This window comes from Euprymna scolopes, chromosome 28 (genome assembly GCF_053919585.1).
Source record: "Euprymna scolopes isolate OS-2025 chromosome 28, ASM5391958v1, whole genome shotgun sequence".
Lineage (NCBI taxonomy): Eukaryota > Metazoa > Mollusca > Cephalopoda > Sepiida > Sepiolidae > Euprymna > Euprymna scolopes.
Genome location: NC_136509.1, coordinates 85,689,056 through 85,702,605, shown reverse-complemented (window position 1 = coordinate 85,702,605; position 13,550 = coordinate 85,689,056). Strand labels below are relative to the sequence as shown.

Here is a 13,550-nt window from a genome sequence, read left to right as displayed (position 1 = left end):
ATCATCTGTGCGCGAAATCACGATTACCGCTGTGTGTGTGGGCGTGTGTGTGTGTGTGTGCGTGTGTGTGTGTGCGTGAGTGTGTGCGTGTATGAGGGTGGGGGGCCGATATGCTATATATTGCTATAGTTGCAATATTTTGGATTATAACGGGGGTAGTTATTTAATTGGTGCCCACGTCACCAATAGTTGACACAAGGATTAGAAAGTTAAGATCAAACGCAACCTCCCCTAAACGAGGGGCAATCTTACAATTAAAAATATGGCTCAGCAACCCCGCAAGCATTTTCCCGTCGGGGCGCTTCATGCGACAAGCAATAAATTTGCCCCACCCGAAAGCCGGATGGCAAGGCATGGAAGAGTGGAACTCCTGGGTGATACCCTAGCGGTGTATCTCAGTCTGACAGGTGCTGGAACGGTTCCCGGTCCCTCAACTGTCGAGTTGAATGTCAAGAACGGATCCTTGACGAGTAATCTACCCTGTCTCCCTGCAGATAGATACGGATATATATTTATACACAAACACACACATGCACACACACGCGCGTACACACACACATATATACACGTATATATGAATGGCGTAAGAGAATCAAAAACAAAATACAAAACGTGAGTGTCCGGTCACATTGAAGCTTTATTCTGTTATCCTAAGCTTCGATCATCCTCAGAGATCAGAAATAGGATCGGGTGTAATCTTCTGGACCCGTCATTGGCAATTCATCTTTTTTTCCTCTCTCTTTGAGTTTTGCTATCGGATACAAAATTCAGCTTTCAATGGATCAGGCCAGCTTAGTGGACAAATCCGTTTCTTCTGAAAAAAAAAAAAGGAAAAGAAAAAAATCAAAGCCGACGATAATGCAACCTTGACAGAAATTAGTATTGGTAGTATTAACTCTCTAATTACAAATGTATATCGATATATATATATATATATATATATATATATATATATATATATATATATATATATATATACGCACGCACACGCACACACACACACACACACACACACACATATATATATATATATATATATATATATATATATATTATATATATAACAATATATATTACTTTCTTCTCCAGGATGCAGAGTTAGACACAAGGTCGGTTGTAATGTAGGGGAGACCTACCTCCACAAAGGCGCACTCTGCTTTGTGACAAAAATAAAAAATGTATCAGTCATAAAAGATTTCTCCTCCATTATTTATATATATATAGATATAGATAGATAGATGGATAGATATAATATAATACATAAAAATAATATATATATATATATATATATATATATATATATATCCCTTGCACTTTTAGACTTCAGTTTCAACATCTTCGAAGACGGGAATATATCCACCAAGTTCTATGAGAAACTTGCCTGGAGAGATCTCTCCGTACACTATAAATCTGCCCTCCCCCGTAAAGCTAAAATGCGAGGAATGAAATAACGTGCATCCGCAATAAAATGCAGCAACGAAGCAGATAAAAACACCTGCACTAATAAATTCAACCAGGTGCTAGAAACCAATGGATACCCCATACCAACCATTGAAAACCTCAATAAACCTAGAGGACGCAGCATTCCTCCTCTAACACGTGCTTTCTAAAGCTGCCCCATTTCAACGACAGGATTACAACAGCCATCCGCAAAGCTATACGCAAGGAGGGTCTAGACATACAACTTATACACACTGGGCCATCACTACGACAGCATTTGTCAAAACGCAAAACCAACATAAATAACGTACCCTGCACCCTAACTAACATCCCAATGAACACCACTAACATGTGACATCGTACATACACAGTATATCGCATACAGTGCACGAAATGTGACCAATCATACGTCGGTAGCTTAGTGAAACACCTGCATATTAGAGTAAAAGAACGCACACAAACACAAGCCTCTTCTGTTCGCAGACACCTTCACACATGCGGCAACATTAACAAATCTATCAAAGTAGATATTTTAGCCACCGAACGCAATGTTGGCAACCTTCGTATCAAGGAATCAATCCTGATTGCCAAATTACATCTCAAAATAAATCGCCGACATGAATTAGGCTTTCTATTCTAAGCTTACCGCACACTATCCCACTATTATATAATAACAATTAAAAAATAAAATAAAAATAAAATAAAATGAATCCAAAATTCAATTTAAAAAAAATCAAAATAAATAAATAAACAAAATAATAAATAAGCACTCCTTATTTAAGATTACTACACATTAATAATAATAACTACACATTAATAATAATAACTACACATTAATAATAATAACAATGTATAACAATTAAATAGCAAGCCTAGGATATATGAATTAGATGGCGCGAGCATGTGGACTACATGGCTACATGTATATGCGCTCATGCAAGTTTATATGGTGTAATATAGCCTTATTGATTTCTCCGAGTAAGCCTAATAATATTAGTCGCAAATAATAAATAAGATATAATACACCAAAAACACAAATCCAAGTTAACTAAAATAAATAAATAAATAAATAAAGATAGTTTTAAAAAATTAGAAAAACTCTCGAAATAACTTCTAAACACTTCGTCATAATACATTGCGCATATAAATAAATAATTATAGTCAATAGAATATTACTATATAATTAAATTAAAGATACAAGAATCCATAAATGAATATATATATATATATATATATATATAAACTACATAACAAATTAAATAAAATACTCCTTAGAATATGAATAATATTATTATATAATAATATTACTCAAATAAAAATAAATAAAAAAATAAATAAAATATATAAAAAATGTAATGCAACGTTATGCACTTAACTAAGAAGAAATATCTGTAACGATTATCCCCCTTAGATCAGCTCATCTAGTAGTCTCCCTTTACCAACCTATGCTCCCACCCCTCTCAACCAGAACGCAGAAACACAAACAATAAATAAACAAATTAATTAATTAATTAATTAATTCTCCTCAATATAAAATATAAATTATTATAAAAAAAATAAATCAATTAGAAATAAAAAAATAAAGGAAAAAAAAACTTAATCATATTAAATTAAAAAGCTATCAACAAGTTCAGGACAAATATTTACCGAGATACTGTTACTGTTTACAACAGCACGTTTAGACCAAAGATAAACTATTATAAAAAAATAAAATAAAAATAAACAAATAAATCAGAAATAAAAATAAAGAAATGAATTAAAAAAAACCCTAACCATATTAAATTAAAATGCTATCTACAAGTTCCGGGCAATTGTTTGCTGCGATACTGTTACTGTTTACAACAGCATGTTTGAACCAAAGTGAAATAAATATCTGACGAAGAGATCTTTCTCGAAATATTATATAATACGGATATACCACCAGACCAATTTTCCCAGGTGACCACTGTGCAAATATACATATCATGTGTATAAGAAATATATGAATATGTACACATGTATTTGTAAGTTGTATTGATAAAACTTTCTAACATGCTTCAGCTTGTGCCTCCGTTAACTCTGCATTATACCGCCTTCTACACATTCTATTTAACTACATACTATATAATGCTTCAAGCTAACTACATATATTTCTTATATATATATGTATATATATATATATATATGTATATATATATATATATATATATATATATATATATATATATATATATATATATATATAGTCTTTGAGACTTTACACGACCGGTTGCCACGGTCGATTGAAAATTTATTGGGGCGACGTACAGTCGTAAATCACTTGCCTGCCAGTCGATAAAATTTCTTTAAATAAAGAAACGGGAAAAACTCATTTATTTTACGACCCTCAAATATGCGGTGACTTAGAATTAGCTATTTCTCATCATTTGTGAATTCCTTAATCTCTCGCTGTGAGATCGTTGAAATATCGTATTAAAAAACAGTGGTCAAGCTTTGAGACTTTACACGACCGGTTGCCACGGTCGATTGAAAATTTATTGGGGCGACGTACAGTCGTAAATCACTTGCCTGCCAGTCGATAAAATTTCTTTAAATAAAGAAACGGGAAAAACTCATTTATTTTACGACCCTCAAATATGCGGTGACTTAGAATTAGCTATTTCTCATCATTTGTGAATTCCTTAATCTCTCGCTGTGAGATCGTTGAAATATCGTATTAAAAAACAGTGGTCAAGCTAAAGGTCAATAAGAGGTCAAATTTACACATTCGCCGTGTAGTCAAAATGTCGCCTTCATTAAGCTCTCTGATTTCCAAATTCATTTGGAAAAAATTCTTCGACCTTACAACTACATACATTTCAAGCTTACAAAAGTAAAGACGAACATTTGAAAGCGGGAAAAACATACGAATGATGCTATATAAAGAAACAGGTGTTGTATTTTAACGTTTTGTTGAATATTTACTGAAACGTCTGTAGTAATAAAATAGTTGATTTACAAGAATTAAATAAATATTGCCCTGTTAGATGATACACACCGTAATTTCTGTAATTGTTGTAAAATTATTTACAATTATTGACTAAAACAAAGATGAGTAAAAATATTTTGGGGCGAGTAAATTTTCCCTCACACTCGACCGGTGATCGAGTGATTTTGTTTCAAATCTCAAAGGATATATATATATATATATATATATATATATATATATATATATATATATATATATATATATAAAGCTGAATGTCTCTGTGTGTGTATGGTCACGAATAGGCTCCTATATAGTTTACTATTTTAAAAAACTTATTACATATAATGATGTATTGAGACACAGGAATGGGTATGTTTGATCTGGCAGACGGTGGTTCATAAAACTTGTGGGGTCTGCGTTCGCGCCTAGTCCACAAAGTATGGAAATAAAAAATTAAAAATTAAAAAAAAAGTTTACAAGTGTTTTTGATATAGATGTACATAAGAATACTTTGATAAGTATGTTTCAACTTAAATAGGAATGGTATAATAAAATTGTGGGGTCTGCGTTTCCACCTGGCCTCCATAGAATGCAAATAGCTACAAACTTAATAAAGACTTTTAATATCTATCTGCGTAAGTATACTTTTATAATTATGTTTCAGTTCGAGGAAATATGGTATAATAAAATTATGGAGTGTTCGTTCGCACCTGACCTCTATAGAATGTAAATATGTCACAAAGTTTAACAAGGTTTTTTAATATAGATCCACAGAATATTGTGATAAGTATTTCAGTGTGAACAGGTATGGTATAATAAATTATGGGGTTTATCTACTTCATTTTTACTTTCATCATATTTTGCTTTGGTTTTGATACCCACAAATTCGAAGCTATCTCTTTACAACCCTTCCTTTTCATAACCTATCATACTTGCATAAATCAAAGTCCATTTTCTGTAGGCTGTTTTTGAACCTAGTCAACGATGGGTACTTTTGCTCGTATATATAGTAGTAAGTTATAAAATTCCGCGTTTTATCCACGCTAGGATTCATCAGGCTTATGAATAAGCCTGATGAATCCTAGCGTGGATGGACCGCGGAATATTCTGAGTAGCTTCATTGCTATATATATTTTGTAACTTACTACCAAGCTCTTCCTATGTATTGAACACTGTTGAAGTAAATACTTAAAGTTTACGCATAAATGTTTACTTTCGCATATTAATTTATGTGATTAAATGAAGTAGTCAGATATGTATATATATACATACATATATATACATATAGCTATATATATACACGCATACATATATACATCTATATGCACACACATATATACATATATCTGCATGTATATATATGCGTATATACATATATATATATATATATATATATATATATATATATATATATACATATATATATATATATAAAATGAAAATTACAATTGAATTTACCAAAATGATCCAAGATGGTAAGATTAAAGTAAATTATAAATATTAAAGAATTAATATTTATAAAATTATCTCAGCCAGATATAAAGGCTTGATAATACCAAATAGGAAATAGAGCTTATAATATGAGCAAACAGTTAATGAAATATGTTAAAAAAACACTTTGAAATGAGTTAAAAACATATTTAATCTGAAAGGAAACATTTATCTAGTGTTTCCTTTTCAGATTAAATATGTTTTTAACTCATTTCAAAGTGTTTTTAACATATTTCCTTAACTGTTTGCTCATATATATATGTATATATATATATATATATATATATATATATATATATATATATATTTAAACTTAAATATTTAAACAGTTTTATAAATCATCTGTTCGTAATCCTAATGATGTTGAATCCTATGTACTTAACCATAATATATATAAAGGAAATTCAAAACTTTATTAACAACTCTCGGGGGGTACCCGGCGTTGCCCGGGTGTTTAGAGGTGTGTGGGCTTGGGCAGGGGGGGTGTTAATCAAACCATAAGAATATGCGAAGTAAATATTTTTAAATATTAAAATGTTTAAACTTTTAAAAAATCGAAAAAACACCCCCAAAACTAACGTAATGAAAACGAACGATGTTATATGCAAAAATGGGAAAAACAAAAAAAGAAAACGCGAATGTGATGGAAATATAAAACAGAGAAACGAACGTTAAAACTTATTTTAAAAATCTGAAAAATATAAACCCCCAAATAAAAACACTGGCTTAAATAACCCCGTTTCAACATTAAAATTTAAAAAATCGAAAAAAAAGACATCTCACACCACGGACCTTTTGATAATGACCCCGCTCTCCAAGCAACTGAGCTAAGACGACGTTGATGAAATTTTGTCGGTTTTTCAAATAATTAAAGTAAATCATGTTCTGATGTCATTTGCGCATGTGCAGAAGCGAACTTGTCATGAGAAGACGGTTTTTGCTGACCCCCCTGTAGAAAACTGATGATTTCAGGGTAAAAAAATGAATGTGTTTGCCCAATATTTTGATATTTGTCGGGCGAAGGTTGGACCTTTAAAATGATACCAATTTCGTGAAAATCCGTGACCTGTGTCGAAAGTTTTTGCGAGACATACAAACACTCATACATACATACACGCAAACATGCATACACACATTTTCGCTTTTATATATATAGATATATAAAATGTGTTAAATGAACAAAAATAGTATATATATATATATATATATATATATATATATATATATATATATATTGTAACTTTTATATATTTGTTATAAATAAAAGAGAATGTAAATGTATAAACAATTAATAATAGAAGGGGGTGATAAGTAGTAAAATGGATTAATACCTATCTTATGAATACAACGCTGGTAAATTTAAAAAATATATATCTATTTTGAATTTGGAGTCATGGACAAATCTCACAAGTAATGAAGACATTTTTTTCTAACATGAACCAAATTAATCATGGGTAATAACTAGATCCAATAGTTGTAACATTTTTTATTATTGTGATTAGGGAAGGTGGTGTCTGATGAACACTGCTGAGGAGCCATGATTTAATATACTGTTTTGTTTTTAAATCCCCGAAACAGTGTTTCATGGTAAACAACAGATGATCCCCTAAATTAACATTAGAACTATTGTGAATTCAAGAGAGCAAGCTGATTTATTGATTGCAGGTGATTTAATGACTTACTGACTAAAGAGATTTCCAAAAAATGATAATAATTTAAAAATTAACTATTTTTTTTTTTTATATAGTAGTTTTAAAAGTTTAAAACTTCCAAGATTATATACATATATACATATATATATATATATATATATATATATATATATATATATATATATATATATATATATATATATAGGGTACCTGAAAACGATCTGACGCATTTCGTAGTCAAAAAAAATGAATAACAACTAAATAAAGAAAATGTTTTTTGTTTTGTAAATGTACGTAGAATGTCATTTTAGTTCACAGTCCTATTTATTAAATAAGTCAAATGTTTCCCATCATGCTTAGAACTCGGTGTGCATGTACAGAAGTGATAAAATAATATATAGGATGAGTCACGGGAACCGGATTTTTTTTATGGAAAACAAAAGCTAAAAATATTTCAACAAAAATTTTATAATGTACATAACAACATTTACTAAACTATGCCATTATGGAGCAAAGAGCGTTCTGAAAACATCTGTCTCCCGTGACTCACCTTGTATATTGGTGTGTGTGTGTGTGTGTGTGTGTGTGTGTGTGTGTGTGTGTGTGTGTGTATGTGTGTGTGTGTGTGTGTGTGTGTGTGTGTGTGTGTGTAAGGGGAAAACCGTACCAGGACGCATACATAAATAATATATATATATACAGATTTTATAATTTTTTCGAGGGTAAACAGTTATATATTGTCGCTACAAATAGCCATCTGTTTAAGTCAATGAGACTTCGTCACGCGACCCTGAACCATTCGACGCTATATAAAAAAGCAAGATATATATATATATATATATATATATATAAATGTTATGGTTGGAACTTCTTGTCAGACGAGAGCCGTTCCCTCAGTCACGGAACGCCCATGTGCCCGTAGATGACGTTTCGGTCTTGCCAGCGACTTGCACACCCTCAAACAACCATAACACTGATGACGGTTATTGTATTGGATAAAACCAACATCAACGGAACGTGCTATCATCGTGCCTTTTCATGTGATTAACGATATATATATATATATATATATATCGCTTTACAAAAAATTAAATGATAAATTGTTTTGTATTCTGATACAATAAAATTTTTCGAAAAGTTGGAAATATTTCATTCCCCATATTTATAGCTCATTAACATAAAACTAAAGTAAACTAAATATAGCACACAATTGGATCACTTACGGTTAGCACTAAATGGCACAATTCCGCTCAAATATATAAATAATACAATCGTCAGTTCTCAACACATAAATTGTTGCTATTAAAAAATAAAAAGGTACATCATACGACGTATTAAAAGGACTATAAAACCCGACCGCAGACAAAAACTGGAAATAAGAGCAAGAAGAAGAAAAAAAAAAAGACACGCATGGCGGAATCTAAAATGAGAAATGATGAAATACAAAAACACCGGACATCTTGTATGAAAGCAAATGTCAACACAAACATTAGTTTGGTTTTGGGGAGTTTTTTTTTTTGCCAATAAATTGTAAGCAATTTGTGCAATTGGTACAGAAAAAAAAATACTTGACTCTTTTTTTAGACGTTTAGAATCGATTACTGTTTCTTTGAAACGTAACAAATGATGGATAGTTGATGGAAAATCGGTCTGATTAAACAAATATCGATAAACAATATATATTTGAAGAAAAATATACCGTAAATTGCCTTTATATTTACTTAAGGTAAATTTATATATAAATATATATATATATGTGTGTGTGTGTGTGTGTGTGTGCGTGTGTGTGTGTGCGTGTGTGTGTGTGTGAGTGCAGTCAGCACCAACCCTATTACGGTTTAACCGGCTTCCTCCGAAGTAGGAAGTTTCATGGGAGTATGAAATTCACAAGCGGTCTCCAGTCGCATGTATATCCCCGTTAGATTTTTGCAACTTTTTGCAGAGAGGTGTCGACGTCCTCCTACATACAGCAACTGGACTTCCCAAATTCGTCACCCATTCTAGTAATGACAAGGCTCAATATATATATATTTGTTTATTAATCATACAGAAGTTCAGAAAAACATTGGTACCGTCGGTTTCAAGCCCAACACCACGGGAAACCGTTTATGGTAACACGTAAATGATGTTCAGCTCTCGTCAGGCATGTTGTTTTCTGCCCCAATATGGCTGACGAGAGCTGAAAATCATTTATGTGTTACCATTAACGGTTTCCCGTTATGTTGGGCTTGAAACCGACGGTACCAATGTTTTTCTGAACTTCTGTATAATTAATAAACAAATATTAAGCTCTTATATCGAAAAAGTTTTTCTTTGTAATCGAACATTTTGTCGGAACTGTTTCCCCAAAATACAGTAAACAAATATATATATATATATATATTTATATATATATATATATATATATATATATATATATATATATATATATATATATATATATATATATATTTCGGCCTCACTTGGGCTCATGTTAGACATATCCGCGCTCAGAATTTGAAACCAGAACCTCTTTAATGTTAGGCGAGCAAGAAGTTCTGGTTTCAAATCTTTGGCGCGGATATGTCTAGCTGATGAGCCCAAATGAGGGCGAAACACGACTCTTGGACACCCGGTTTATTGGTTTTCTTGGCTCTTGTGGACTGCGGCATTGGTTCGGCTATGAAAAATCATTATATATATATTCTCTCAAACTTTCTGAGTATATATATATATATATATATATATATATATATATATATATATATATATATATCAGGAATCGAAAAGATTGGATTCCAATGAAACATGCATGCAGATGAGTAACCAATAATGTTTGTATAATAAATAGATTAGGGTTTGTATTACTATACACATAGATTCGAGAAAGTTGTCAAAAAACAAATATATAAGAAATAAATGTTATCAAAGGCAAGATAAGTTAGTTTTCTACTAAACTCGATATATTTTTTGTGTTTTATTCAATATAACATATTTATTCAGCTCGAAAAACATGCAGTGTTTACCGATGTATTGGAAAATTCAAGATGGCGTCTGACTCTCTCTTTAACACGGTAAATTTGGGAAAAGGTGTTATAAATAATTAACTCGACAAAATACTATTTAAAAAACACCGAATATATGTCAACTTATGTCACGGTAACATATATTGAGCGAATTTCTAACAGTATTTTTTCTCGTTTATTAACTAAGTATGTCAATTTTCGGTCTAGAGACTCGAAATTTGACATGAAGAGTATTGTCAAAGGGTCAAAATTCAACGATTTGAATTTTGCAAACTCTACTAAACTCCTCCGCGAATTTTGGGTCTACACAATAGAAGTTTACCAAGGTAATCAAAATTTTACCCTTCGCCGGACTATCCATTCATGTCAAATCTTTTTATCATTTTTTTCTTTTACCTCCTATTTCCCTTACCTCACCCTTTTTTTTAACCAAGTAAGATCTGTGACTTACTTGTGGTTTCATTAAATACTTTTACATGCAAAATCCGATCCCGCATTTTGCTAATTCCTGCCCTCCGATGAGAAGGGGAATATTTCTTCGAAACTCCGCGGATTAAGGACTATCCACTTATCTTGTGCTTGCTTTTTAAAATTAAATATGTTTTTAAGTCTTTTTCAAGATGTTTTTTAACATGTTTTATTAATAATTTGTTCCTATATATATATATATATATATATATATATATATATATATATATATATAGGTAGGTAGGTAGGTAGGTAGATAGATAGATAGATAGATAGAGAGAAATATATATATATATATATTATAAATATATATATAAATATATATATGTATATATATTTTTATAAATATATATATGTATATATATTTTTATAAATATATATATATATATATATGCATATGTGTGTATTATATTATAATATTATATATTATATTGAAAGCTTCCAATAAAGTTTAGCTGCACGTTGCATCTGCATTCTCCATTTCCACGCGGCTGCATGCTACTGCAACTGGCGACGCTATTTATCTCATTAAGTTCCTTTCTATGCAGATCGTTCTCTGTTTCTGTCGTATGTCGTCATCTCTGAATATCTTCATATTTACATGCTCACTAAATACGTACATTCAATAACTCAGACATGCTGAAACTTATTTGTTTAGAATGAGTACCCAGAGCCCCCCACCACATTTCCTCCAGTCACCCGTCCGCCATCTTTACGTTTAACCGACTACAAAATTTGTCAGCTCAAAATTATCACAACAAAAAAAAAAAATGGATTGACATTTTCCATATTTTTGCTGCTTTCAAAATTCACGAATGTAAATGCATTCTAAGCAACAATGGCTTGAATGATATACGAAAAAGAAATTGCGGATAAAAAAAGGAAATACAATTTTGAAATACGAAAGAAAAAGATCCCCTATTGAATAATAACAAAAAAAAAATGGCCGTCTCTAAGAAAAAAATGTTAATCGCATGATATGTTAAATGTTAGATAAATTATTTGATAAGAAAATAGCAAACAAAAATGATTTCGATTTATATATATAAAATACACTTATATATTGGAATTACATGCATATGTGGTTGGTTGGTTGGTTGTTTTTGTTTTACGGCATATCAACCCTTTTCAGGTTATTTAATGCCGAATCCAAAGATTGCGAAGAAAAATTTTTTAATGGAATATATTTGTTGTTTTCAAGTCGGTTTCCATTCAACCCATAGTTGGAACCCTAACAGGTACTACTTCTCCGGGTCAGAGTGGACCTGGGAGCAATGGTAATTAAAGGGTGACTCCACATTTCACAAAGCCCGCAAGCTGGGGCCTTACCAGTGGATATAGTTTAAGGTCATATCCAGGACCACATGCATATATGAACCTCTTCTATGTACATATTTCTGTTTATATAACTATAAGGTTGAGTTTTTTTTCTCGCTCTGACATTTATATTAAAAGCCTACTGATATATATATGTATATATATATATATATATATATATATAAATGTGGAAAGATTCTGTTGGCAGTCTGTCGTTTTTCGACAAATTCACAAACGTAGCCTTTCTAGGTTATCGTTAAAAAATCAAAAGAATTTGTGACATTTGATTTTCAAAAATATGGTTGCTCGACGAACCCTAGTGTTACTCAGAACGTCCCAAATCTCTCTTCCGCGCAGTTTTCTGACCTTGGACTTAATATTCTTTCGCATGCTTGGACTTCTGCATTCCTCCCATACCCCCCAAATCGTGAGGAGATATATGCTGAATTTGAAGTCTTTTTTCTCAATTAGAAAGAATTTCTCATGTCTTAGACTCTATGGTTAGTGATATTAAGGCGAAACACAATGATGTCATTTTTATGCTGGCACGCCTATTTCGTTTTGTGAAGCAAAATGGCAAAGTGAACATTTTCGCACAATCAAAGCACTTTGCCATAAATGTTTAGTCATCACCAGGATTATGTCACTAAAATGATGACTATCCTGAGGGCACCTCTAAATTTGTTACATTAAGTCCGGTAGATACTTATGATTCTACTATTTCTATCGAGACCAAGTTCCAAAAACGACTTGTCAAATGGCTCAAAAGTGGTGTTCTTCCCACTGTCATTCCTAATTTAATTCGACCCACCGGTTCTATTCACCCCTTTTGTATGGTTTGCCTAAGACCCATAAAAGGGGGGTACCATTTAAACCCATATTATCCATGATAGGGTCCTCTCAACATAAATTAGCTAAATGGTTGACAAGTATTTTAGAACCCGTTTTGGAAGGTTATGGTTTATTTTGAATTAAATATTCTTTCACCCTTGCTAATTTTATGCAAAATTATACTCATACAGACAGATTTTGTTAGAGACTATTAATATTTATGCTGGCGCCTTATATCGGAGTAAACTTCCAACGCCCCCGATTCCAGAAAATATTTTTGTAGAATTGATGAAATTCGCTACCATGTTGGTTGAATTCAGTTTTAATGATATTATGTACAGACAGACAGATGGCGTGGCCATGGGTTCCCCATTGGAACCAGTGTTGACTAATATCTTT

The 13,550-nt window shown here is 31.6% G+C and overlaps 1 long non-coding RNA gene across 1 annotated transcript in view; it reads right to left on the bottom strand.

The window, feature by feature from the left end:
- Positions 1–629: 629 nt before the first annotated feature.
- The window catches only part of LOC145249381 (uncharacterized), a 34,093-nt gene continuing 21,172 nt past the window's right edge, over positions 630–13,550 (bottom strand). The window contains exon 3 of the long non-coding RNA XR_013863528.1: positions 630–814. This is a non-coding gene — a long non-coding RNA (uncharacterized LOC145249381). The remainder of the gene's footprint in view (positions 815–13,550) is intronic.